General features: G+C 40.4%; 1 non-coding gene across 1 annotated transcript; it reads right to left on the bottom strand.

Moving 5' to 3' along the window:
- Nucleotides 1-580: 580 nt before the first annotated feature.
- Nucleotides 581-688, bottom strand: LOC112718492 (small nucleolar RNA R71). The gene has a single exon (XR_003160831.1). It is a non-coding gene; the product is annotated as a small nucleolar RNA R71 (small nucleolar RNA).
- Between the last annotated feature and the right edge of the window lie 9928 nt (nucleotides 689-10616).

Raw genomic sequence — 10616 nt, 5'->3', positions numbered from 1 at the left:
ACATAGAGGATTCCATATTTTCTTGTTCTCTTCTCTTTCATATGAGCAGGAGCAAAGACAAAAGCATTCTTGTTGAGGCTGACCCTGAACCTGAAAGGACCTTGAAGTGAAAGCTAAGAGAAGCTAAAGCACAATTCTCTGTAGAGGACCTAACAGAAATCTTCAAAGAAAAAGACATGGCAGCCGAAAATAACAACAATGCCAACAATGCAAGGAAGGTGCTGGGTGACTTTACTGCACCTACTCCCGACTTCTATGGGAGAAGCATCTTTATCCCTGCCATTGGAGCAAACAACTTTGAGCTTAAGCCTCAATTAGTTTCTCTAATGCAACGGAATTGCAAGTTTCATGGACTTCCATTGGAAGATCCTATCAGCTTCTAGCTGAGTTCTTGCAAATCTGTGACACTGTCAAAACCAATGGGGTTGACCCTGAGGTCTACAGACTTATGCTATTCCCTTTTGCTGTAAGAGATAGAGCTAGGATATGGTTGGACTCACAACCTAAAGAAAGCCTGAACTCTTAGGAAAAGCTAGTCAATGCCTTCTTGGCAAAGTTCTTTCCACCTAAAAAATTGAGTAAGCTTAGAGTGGAAGTCCAAACCTTCAAACAAAAGGAAGGTGAATCCCTCTATGAAGCTTGGGAAAGATACAAACAATTGATCAGAAAGTGTCCTTCTGACATGCTTTCTGAATGGAGCATCATAGGTATCTTCTATGATGGTCTGTCTGAACTGTCAAAGATGTCATTGGATAGTTCTGCTGGAGGCTCTCTTCATCTGAAGAAGACACCTGCAGAAGCTCAAGAACTGATTGAAATGGTTGCAAATAACCAATTCATGTACACTTCTGAAAGGAATCCTGTGAACAATGGGACGAATCAGAAGAAAGGAGTTCTTGAGATTGATACTCTGAATGCCATATTGGCTCAGAACAAAATATTGACTCAGTAAGTGAATATCATTTCTCAAAGTCTGTCTGGAATGCAAGCTGCACCAGATAGTACTAAGGACGCTTCATCTGAAGAAGAAGCTTATGATCCTGAGAACCCTTAAATGGAAGAGGTGAACTACATAGGAGAACCCTATGGAAACACCTATAATCCTTCATGGAGAAATCATCCAAATCTCTCATGGAAGGATCAATAGAGACCTCAACAAGGTTTCAACAAAAGTAATGGTGGAAGAAACAGGTTTAGCAATGGCAAGTCTTTTCCATCATCTTCTCAGCAACAGACAGAGAATTCTAAGCAGAGCCACTCTGACTTAGCAACCATGGTCTCTGATCTAATCAAAACCACTCAAGGTTTCATGACTGAAACAAGGTCCTCCATTAGAAACTTGGAGGCACAAGTAGGTCAGCTGAGTAAGAAAATTACTGAATTCCCTCCTAGTACTCTTCCAAGCAATACAGAAGAGAATCCAAAAGGAGAATGCAAGGCCATTAACATGACCTACATGGCCGAACTTGGAGAGGAGGAAGAGGCAGTGAACGCCACTGAGGAAGACCTCAATGGATGTCCACTGGCCTCCAATGAGTTCCCTAATGAGGAACCATGGGAATCTGAGGCTCACACTGAGACCATAGAGATTCCATTGGATTTACTTCTGCCATTCATGAGCTCTGATGAGTATTCTTCCTCTTAAGAGGATGAGTATGTCACTGAAGAGCAAGTTGCCAAGTGCCTTGGAGAAATCATGAAGCTAAATGACAAGTTTTTTGGTAATAAGACTTGGGAGGATGAACCCCCTTTGCTCACCAAAGAGCTGGATAACTTGACTAGGCAGAAATTACCTCAAAAGAGACAAGATCCTGGGAAGTTTTCAATACCTTGTACCATAGGCACCATGACCTTTAAGAAGGCTCTGTGTGACCTAGGGTCAAGCATAAACCTCATGCCTCTCTATGTAATGGAGAAGCTAGGGATCTTTGAGGTGCAAGCTGCAAGAATCTCACTAGAGATGGCAGACAATTCAAGAAAACAAGCTTATGGGCTTGTAGAGGATGTTCTGGTAAAGATTGAAGACCATTACATCCCTGTTGATTTCATAGTCCTAGAGATTGGGAAGTGCATGGATGAATCCATCATCCTTGGCAGACCCTTCCTAGCCACAGCAAAGGCTGTGATTGATGTTGATAGAGGAGAATTGATCATTCAAGTGAATGGAGAATCCCTTGTGTTTAAGGCTCAAGGATATCCCTCTGTAACCATGGAGAGGAAGCATGAAGAGCTTATCTTAAAACAGAGCCAAACAGAGCCCCCAAAGTCAAACTCTAAGTTTGGTGTTGGGAGGCCACAACCAACTTCTAAGTTGGTGTTGAACCCCCACATTCAAACTCTAAGTTTGGTGTTGGGAGGTTCCAACATTGCTCTGAGCATCTGTGAGGCTCCATGAGAGCCCACTGTCAAGCTACTGACATTAAAGAAGCGCTTGTTGGGAGGCAACCCAATGTTAATTTTATCTATTTTCCTTTGTTATTTTATGTTTTTTGTAGGTTGATGATCATGAGAAGTCACAAAATCAGTTGAAAAAGCAAAAACAGAATGAAAAATAGAAAGAAAAATAGCACACCCTAGAGGAAGACCTTGCTGGCATTTAAACGCCAGTAAGGGTAGCAAATGGGCATTTAACGCCCAGTCTGGCACCATTCTGGGCGTTTAACGCCAGAAAGGGGCACCAGACTGGCGTTAAACGCCAGGAAAGGGCAAGAAGTTGGCGTTAAACGCCAGAAATGGGCACCAGCCCGGCGTTTAATGCCAGAATTGGCACAGAGAGCATTTTTGCTCGCCACTTGGTGCAGGGATGACTTTTCCTTAACACCTCAGGATCTGTGGACCCCACAGGATCCCTACCTACCCCACCACCCTCTCTCTTCTTATTCACCCATTCACCAATCACCTCAACACCTCTTCCCCAAGAACCCCTCACCTATCAAATCCCATCTTTCTCTTCACCACTCACATCCATCCTTCATAAAACCTCACCTACCTCACCATTCAAATTCAAACCACTTTCCCTCCCAAACCCACCCTCCCATAACCGAACCCTACCCCTCTCTCCACCCCTATATAAACCCATCTTCACTCGTTCATTTTTACACAACCTAAACACTACTTCTCCCCCTTTGGCCAAACCACAAAGCCATCTCCATCTCCTCTATTTCTCCTTCTTCTACTCTCTTCTTTCTTCTTTTGCTCGAGGACGAGCAAACCTTCTAAGTTTGGTGTGGTAAAAGCATTGCTTTTTGTTTTTCCATAACAATTTATGGCATCTAAGGCCGGAGAAACCTCTAGAAAGAGGAAAGGGAAAGCAAAAGCTTCCACCTCCGAGTCATGGGAGATGGAGAGATTCATCTCAAGAGTGCATCAAGATCACTTCTATAAAGTTGTGGCCTTGAAGAAAGTGATCCCCGAGGTCCCTTTCAAACTCAAAAAGCGTGAATATCCGGAGATCCGACATGAGATCCGAAAAAGAGGTTGGGAAGTTCTTACCAACCCCATTCAACAAGTCGGAATCTTAATGGTTCAAGAGTTCTATGCCAATGCATGGATCACCAAGAACCATGATCAAAGTGTGAACCTGAACCCAAAGAATTGGCTTACAATGGTTCGGGGGAAATACTTAGATTTTAGTCCGGAAAATGTAAGGTTGGCATTCAACTTGCCCATGATGCAAGGAGATAAACACCCTTACACTAGAAGGGTGAACTTTGATCAAAGGTTGGACCAAGTCCTCACAGTCATTTGTGAAGAGGGCGCCCAATGGAAGAGAGATTCAAGAGGAAAGTCGGTTCAATTGAGAAGGCATGACCTCAAGCCCGTAGCTAGGGGATGGTTGGAGTTTATCCAACGCTCAATCATTCCCACTAGCAACCGGTCTGAAGTTACTCTAGACCAGGCCATCATGATTCATAGCATCATGATTGGAGAGGAAGTAGAAGTTCATGAGGCTATAGCCCAAGAACTTTATAAGGTGGCGGACAAGTCCTCTACCTTGGCAAGGTTAGCCTTTCCTCGTCTCATTTGTCACCTCTGTTATTCAGTTGGAATTGACATAGAGGGAGACATCCCCATTGATGAGGACAAGCCTATCACTAAGAAAAGGATGGAGCAAACAAGAGATCCCACTCATCATGAAATCCCTGAGATGCCTCAAGGGATGCACCTTCCTCCACAAAACTATTAGGAGCAAATCAACACCTCCCTAGGAGAATTAAGTTCCAACATGGGACAACTAAGGGTGGAGCACCAAGAACATTCCATCCTCCTCCATGAAATTAAAGAAGATCAAAGAATCATGAGAGAGGAGCAACAAAGACAAGGAAGAGACATTGAGGAGCTCAAGCACTCCATAAGATCTTCAAGAGGAAGAACAAGCCAGCATCACTAAGGTGGACCCGTTCTTTAATTTCCTTGTTCTCTATTTTCTGTTTTTCGAAAAATCATGCTTATGTCTATCCATGTTTGTGTCTTATGATCATTAGTGTCTTAGTGTCTATGCCTTAAAGTTATGAATGTCCTATGAATCCATCACCTTTCTTGAATGAAAAATGTTCTTAATTGAAAAAGAGAAGAATTGCATGAATTTTAAATTTTATAACAAATTAATTATTTTGATGTGGTGGTAATACTTTTGTTTTCTGAATGCATGCTTAAACAGTGCATATGTCTTTTTAATTTGTTGTTCATGAATGGTTGGCTCTTGAAGGAATGATGAAAAAGGAGACATGTTACTGAGAATCTGAAAAATCATAAAAATGATTCTTGAAGCAAGAAAAAGCAGTGAATACAAAAAAAAAGAAGCGAAAAAAAAGAGAAAAAGAAAAAGAAAGAAACAAAAGTGTGATCCAAGGCAAAAAGAGTGTGCTTAAGAACCCTGGACACCTCTAATTGGGGACTCTAGCAAAGCTGAGTCACAATCTGAAAAGGTTCACCCAATTATGTGTTTGTGGCATGTATGTATCCGGTGGTAATACTGGAAGACAGAGTGCTTTGGGCCACGGCCAAGACTCATAAAGTAGCTGTGTTCAAGAATCATCATACTTAACTAGGAGAATCAATAACACTATCTGGATTCTGAGTTCCTATGGAAGCCAATCATTCTGAATTTCAAAGGATAGAGTGAGATGCCAAAACTGTTCAGAAGCAAAAAGCCAAAAAGCCCTGCTCATCTAATTAATACTGATCTTCATAGATATTTTTGGAATTCATTGCATATTCTCTTCTTTTTATCTTATTTGATTTTCAGTTGCTTGGGGACAAGCAACAATTTAAGTTTGGTGTTGTGATGAGCGGATAATTTGTACGCTTTTTGGCATTGTTTTTAGTATGTTTTTAGTATGTTTTAGTTAGTTTTTAGTATATTTCTATTATTTTTTAGTTAAAATTCACATTTCTGGACTTTACTATGAGTTTGTGTGTTTTTCTTTGATTTCAGGTATTTTCTGGCTGAAATTGTGGGACTTGAGCAAAAATCTGATTCAGAGGCTGAAAAGGACTGCAGATGTTGTTGGATTCTGACGTCCCTGCACTCGAAGTGGATTTTCTGGAGCTACAGAAATCCAATTGGCTCGCTCTCAACGGCGTTGGAGAGTAGACATCGTGGGCTTTCCAACAATGTATAATAGTCTATACTTTGCCCGAGATTTGATGGCCCAAACCGGCGTCCCAAATCAGCTCAAAACTGCCCGGCGTTAAACGCTGGAACTGGCACAAGAATGGGAGTTAAACGCCCAAACTGGCACAAAAGCTGGTGTTTAACTCCAAGAGAAGTCTCTAAACGAAAATGCTTCAATGCTCAGCCCAAGCACACACCAAGTGGGCCCGGAAGTGGATTTTTATGTCATTTACTCATCTCTGTAAACCCTAAGCTACTAGTTCTCTACAAATAGGACCTTTTGCTATTGTATTTTCATCTTTGGATCAATTTAGATCTTAGGATCATCTTTGGACGTTTAGTTCTTAGATCATGGGCCTGACCTCATGGCCATGCTTGGACCTTGTTCTTATGTATTTTCAATGGTGGAGTTTCTACACACCATAGATTAAGGTGTGGAGCTCTGCTGTACCTCGAGTATTAATGCAATTACTATTGTTCTTCTATTCAATTCAGCTTGTTCTTGTTCTAAGATATCACTTGTTCTTCAACTTGATGAATGTGATGATCCGTGACACTCATCATCATTCTCACGTATGAACGTGTGCCTGACAACCACCTCCGTTCTACCTTAGATTGAGTGGATATCTCTTGGATCCCTTAATCGGAATCTTCGTGATATAAGCTAGAATTGATGGCGGCATTCAAGAGAATCCGGAAGGTCTAAACCTTATCTGTGGTATTCTGAGTAGGATTCAATGATTGAATGACTGTGACGAGTTTCAAACTCCTGAAGGCTGGGCGTTAGTGACAGACGCAAAAGAATCAATGGATTCTATTCCAACCTGATTGAGAACCGACAGATGATTAGTCGTGCTGTGACAGGGTGCGTTGAACATTTTCACTGAGAGGATGGGAGGTAGCCACTGACAACGGTGAAACCCTACATATAGCTTGCCATGGAAAGAAGTAAGAAGGATTGGATGAAGACAGTAGGAAAGCAAAGAGATGGAAGGGACAAAGCATCTCCATACGCTTATCTAAAATTCTTACCAATGAATTACATAAGTATCTCTATCTTTATCTTTATGTTTTATTCATCATCCATAACCATTTGAGTCTGCCTGACTAAGATTTACAAGATGACCATAGCTTGCTTCATACTAACAATCTCCGTGGGATCGACCCTTACTCGCGTAAGGTTTATTACTTGGATGACCCAGTACACTTGCTGGTTAGTTGTGCGAAGTTGTGATAAATAGTTGAGATTGCAATTGAGCGTACCATGTTGATGGCGCCATTGTTGATCACGATTTCGTGCACCAGTCTTCAAGTCTTTAGATTAGCCTTTGGCCTTTGTTGAAGCAAGTTAAAAGTGCCTCTTAGTGATTTTCATAGGGATGTTGGGAAACTAACGTTCATGCTTGCATGGGTGCCCATTTGTAGTGGAGTTGGTGAGAACATTGGTGATCAATGTTTGTATGAAAAAGTTGAGTCAAACGTTGCAAAAAATAACCCTTTTGCATTGCCACTAACGTTTGACTCAACGTTGGTGCACCAACGTTCGTCCAACCACCCGTGCCCGTCGCCCACGCGTATGCATCATAAAAGTGTTTTGCGTGTGTGCGTCACCCATGCGTTCATGGTGCACGAAATTGTGATCATCAACAATGGTGCCAATAACTTGGTGCTCTCAAACGTGAATCACACTTTGTCACAACTCCGCACAAATAACCAGCAAGTGCACTGGGTCGTCCAAGTAATACTTTACGTGAGTAAGGGTCAATCCCACGGAGATTGTAGGCATGAAGCAAGCTATGGTCGCAGTAAATTTTCCAACTCCAAAATTGAGATTCTTATCGAAGACATTAGGGCTTATGTTGGTTCACCAACGTCCCTCCAACGTTTGCACCCATTTTTCATAACGTTTCCTGCAACCTTGGTGAGCCAGCTTTGGCAACCAACGTTGCACCTTTCCCATGGAACTTTGTCTAGCAACGTTGGTGAGCCAACTTTGGCCACCAACGTTGCATGGTTCTCTTCCCTCAACGTTTGAGGCAACATTGGTGAGCCAACTTTGGCTACTAGCGTTGCTTTCCTCTTCTTCTTGGCATGTTTGAGGCAACGCCGGGGAGCCAACTTTGGCCACCATCGTTGCTTTCTCTGCTTCTTTCTTGCACTTTCTCTGCTTCCTTTCACCTATCATCAACCAAACAAATACATCAAAGTCTTGCTATAATCACAAGATTTTGCCTCATTCATAGCATCAAATAAATCTTGCATAAATCCCATGAAAAAGCACATAATTAACCATGTTTGATTAAATCAAGATATGCATGAAGTTTACATCCAAATACTTACTTATTTCTCAAGAAAGTGCATGAAACCTAATAAAAACAAATGAAAAAGGCTTGTGAAACTAGCCCAAGATGCCTAGGCATCAAGTTTCTGAGGAAATGGCATTTTGGCCTTGTACTCGTCAACCTTAGTTGATGTAGGTTGAATGCCTACAGAAAAGGAATGGGGGATAGTAGCTTGCTTAGGAGGGGTCTTATCAGCACTTGCACATGACTGACCATCCCTGTTTCGGCGTTCAACACCCTTGTCACCCCTTTTCTGGTGCTTAACGCCAGGAATACTATCCTCTTTTGGGCGTTCAACGCTAGGGGTGCTGTGCCCTTCTTGGCATTGAGCGCCAAGAGTGCTGACCCCTTCTTGGCATTGAACGCCAATGACATTCCTCTCTGGGTGTTCAACGCCCTCAAAGGTGTCTTGGATTGCAATCTGGTTACCTTTTGTCAGCTTTTCTTCCCCTGGTCTCTTGTTGTTCTGATGTTGGGTGTTTAATATTTTCCTACTCCTCAGTTGAATAGCCTGACACTCTTCTTTTATCTGCTTAGATAATTGCTGCCTTGCTTGACTCGGTTGTGCTTCTACATTCCTATTGGAAGTTTGAGTTTCTCGCAAAGCCTCTTGCGATCCCAGCAACTACTGTGCAAGGGCATGTAGCTACTGAGTCAATGGGCCATTTTGTTCTGGAGGGTTAGATTCAGTAGATATTGCCTTAGCCTCTCCTTTTATGGAAGTCTTGTCAACCGAGTTAGATGCTGGTTCGTGGCAATTGTCTCAATAAGTTCGTGAGTGTCTTCAATTGTTTTATTCATATGTATAGAACCACCAGCAAGGTAGTCTAAAGACATCCTAGCTATGTCTGTGAGGCCGTAATAAAAGATATCTAATTGCACCCATTCTAAAAATATTTCAGTGGGATATCTTTGTAGCATTCTTCTATACCTCCCATAGGCATCATAAAGAGATTCATTATTCTTTTGGTTAAAGCCTTGGATGTCTAGCCTCAACTGGGTTAACTTCCTAAGGGGAAAGTATTGATTCAGAAACTTGTCTACTAGCTGCTTCCATGTTTTCAAGCTGAATTTGGGTTGGTTATCTAACCACCTCTTTGCTTGATCTCTTACAGCAAAGGGAAATATTTGCAGTCTGTGGACATCCTGATCCACTCCCTTAGTGTGTACTATGTCATCAATTTGTATGAAATTTTCCAGGAACTCAGTAGGCTCTTCCTGTGGAAGTCCAGTGTACTGGCAATTTTGCTGCACCAGAGTAATGAGCTGAGGGTTTAGCTCAAAATTACTTGCTCAAATGGGGGGTATACTGATACTTTTCCCATAAAAGTCAGGAATGAGGCCGTATAGGACCCCCAAGTTCTTCTGAACTGTTCATTCCCATTTGTTTTCATGGTGAAAAAAGGTAGGAGAATTTGGATATTAAGAAGTAAAAAGGTAAACTAAAATTAAAATATTTTTATTTTTATTTATCAATTAAATTCAAAAAGAAAAGAAAATTAAAGGCTAAGATATCTAATTGATTAAAAAGATTTTATAATTAAATAGGTGATTTTCGAAAAAGAAGAGAGAGAAAGAGGTAAGAAATTTTTGAAAATAGAAGAGAGAAGATTTAGTTACGAAGTTTTGAAAAAGAAAGAGAAAGGAGAGTATTAAAGTGATATCAAACTTTTAAAATTGAAATAAGATAAAACAAGTAACTAATTAAGAAAGATTTAACAATAAGATAAGATAGGAGAAATGAAAAGAATTTGATTTTAAAAATTTTAAAATTTAAAATTGGAAAGGAAAAGTCAACAAGATAAGCTAAGAATTGAAAAGATTTGAATAAGATTTGATTTTGAATTTTGAAATTGAAACAATATAAGATTCAAAATTTAAAATTCAAACTTTACTAACAATAAGATACTAAACTTAATGTTTTTAAATCAAAATAAGAAAAAAGAGATTAAGATTTTCGAAAATTTGAAAGAAGATAGAAAAGATATATTTTGATTTTTTCAAACTAATGAAGAAAGAGAAAAATAACTAAAAGATACCAAACTTAAAATTTTTAGATCAAAGATACTATTTTTTTTGAAATTTTAAAGAGAAACAACGAAAAGACACCAAACTTAAAAATTTTAAGATCAAAACAAGAAAAGAAAGAGGAAAAGCTTGAATACCAAGAAGAACACTCAAAAACAAATTTGAAAACAATCAAAGATACTGGTGCGCATGAACCCCACACCTTCGTACAGCAGTACCAGCAAGTGCACTAGGTCATCCAAGTAATACCTGAGCGAGTCAGGGTCGATCCCACAAGGATTGTGGTTTGAAGCAAGATATGGTTATCTTACAGGTCTTAGTCAGGCAAATCAGAAGGTTGATGATTGTGAAGGGAATACTGATGACGAAAAACCAGTCCGCTCAAACTACCGGCAAGTATACCGGGTCGCATCAAGTAGTAAAACTCATGAGAGGTAGGTCGATCCCACAGGGATTGATTGATTAAGCAATTTTAGTTGGGTGATGAATCTAGTCAAGCTACTATTTGGAAGAGATGAAAATATAAATGCCGTAACATAAAAGGGCTGAAGAATTAAATGCTAGAAAGTAAATGAGCAAAATCTTAAAAGGCAAGAAACTTAGGTGAGCTGAATCTTAAATTGCAAGGA

The sequence above is a fragment of the Arachis hypogaea genome, chromosome 10 (genome assembly GCF_003086295.3).
Source record: "Arachis hypogaea cultivar Tifrunner chromosome 10, arahy.Tifrunner.gnm2.J5K5, whole genome shotgun sequence".
Taxonomy (NCBI): domain Eukaryota; kingdom Viridiplantae; phylum Streptophyta; class Magnoliopsida; order Fabales; family Fabaceae; genus Arachis; species Arachis hypogaea.
This window is presented reverse-complemented; position numbering and strand designations above follow the sequence as displayed.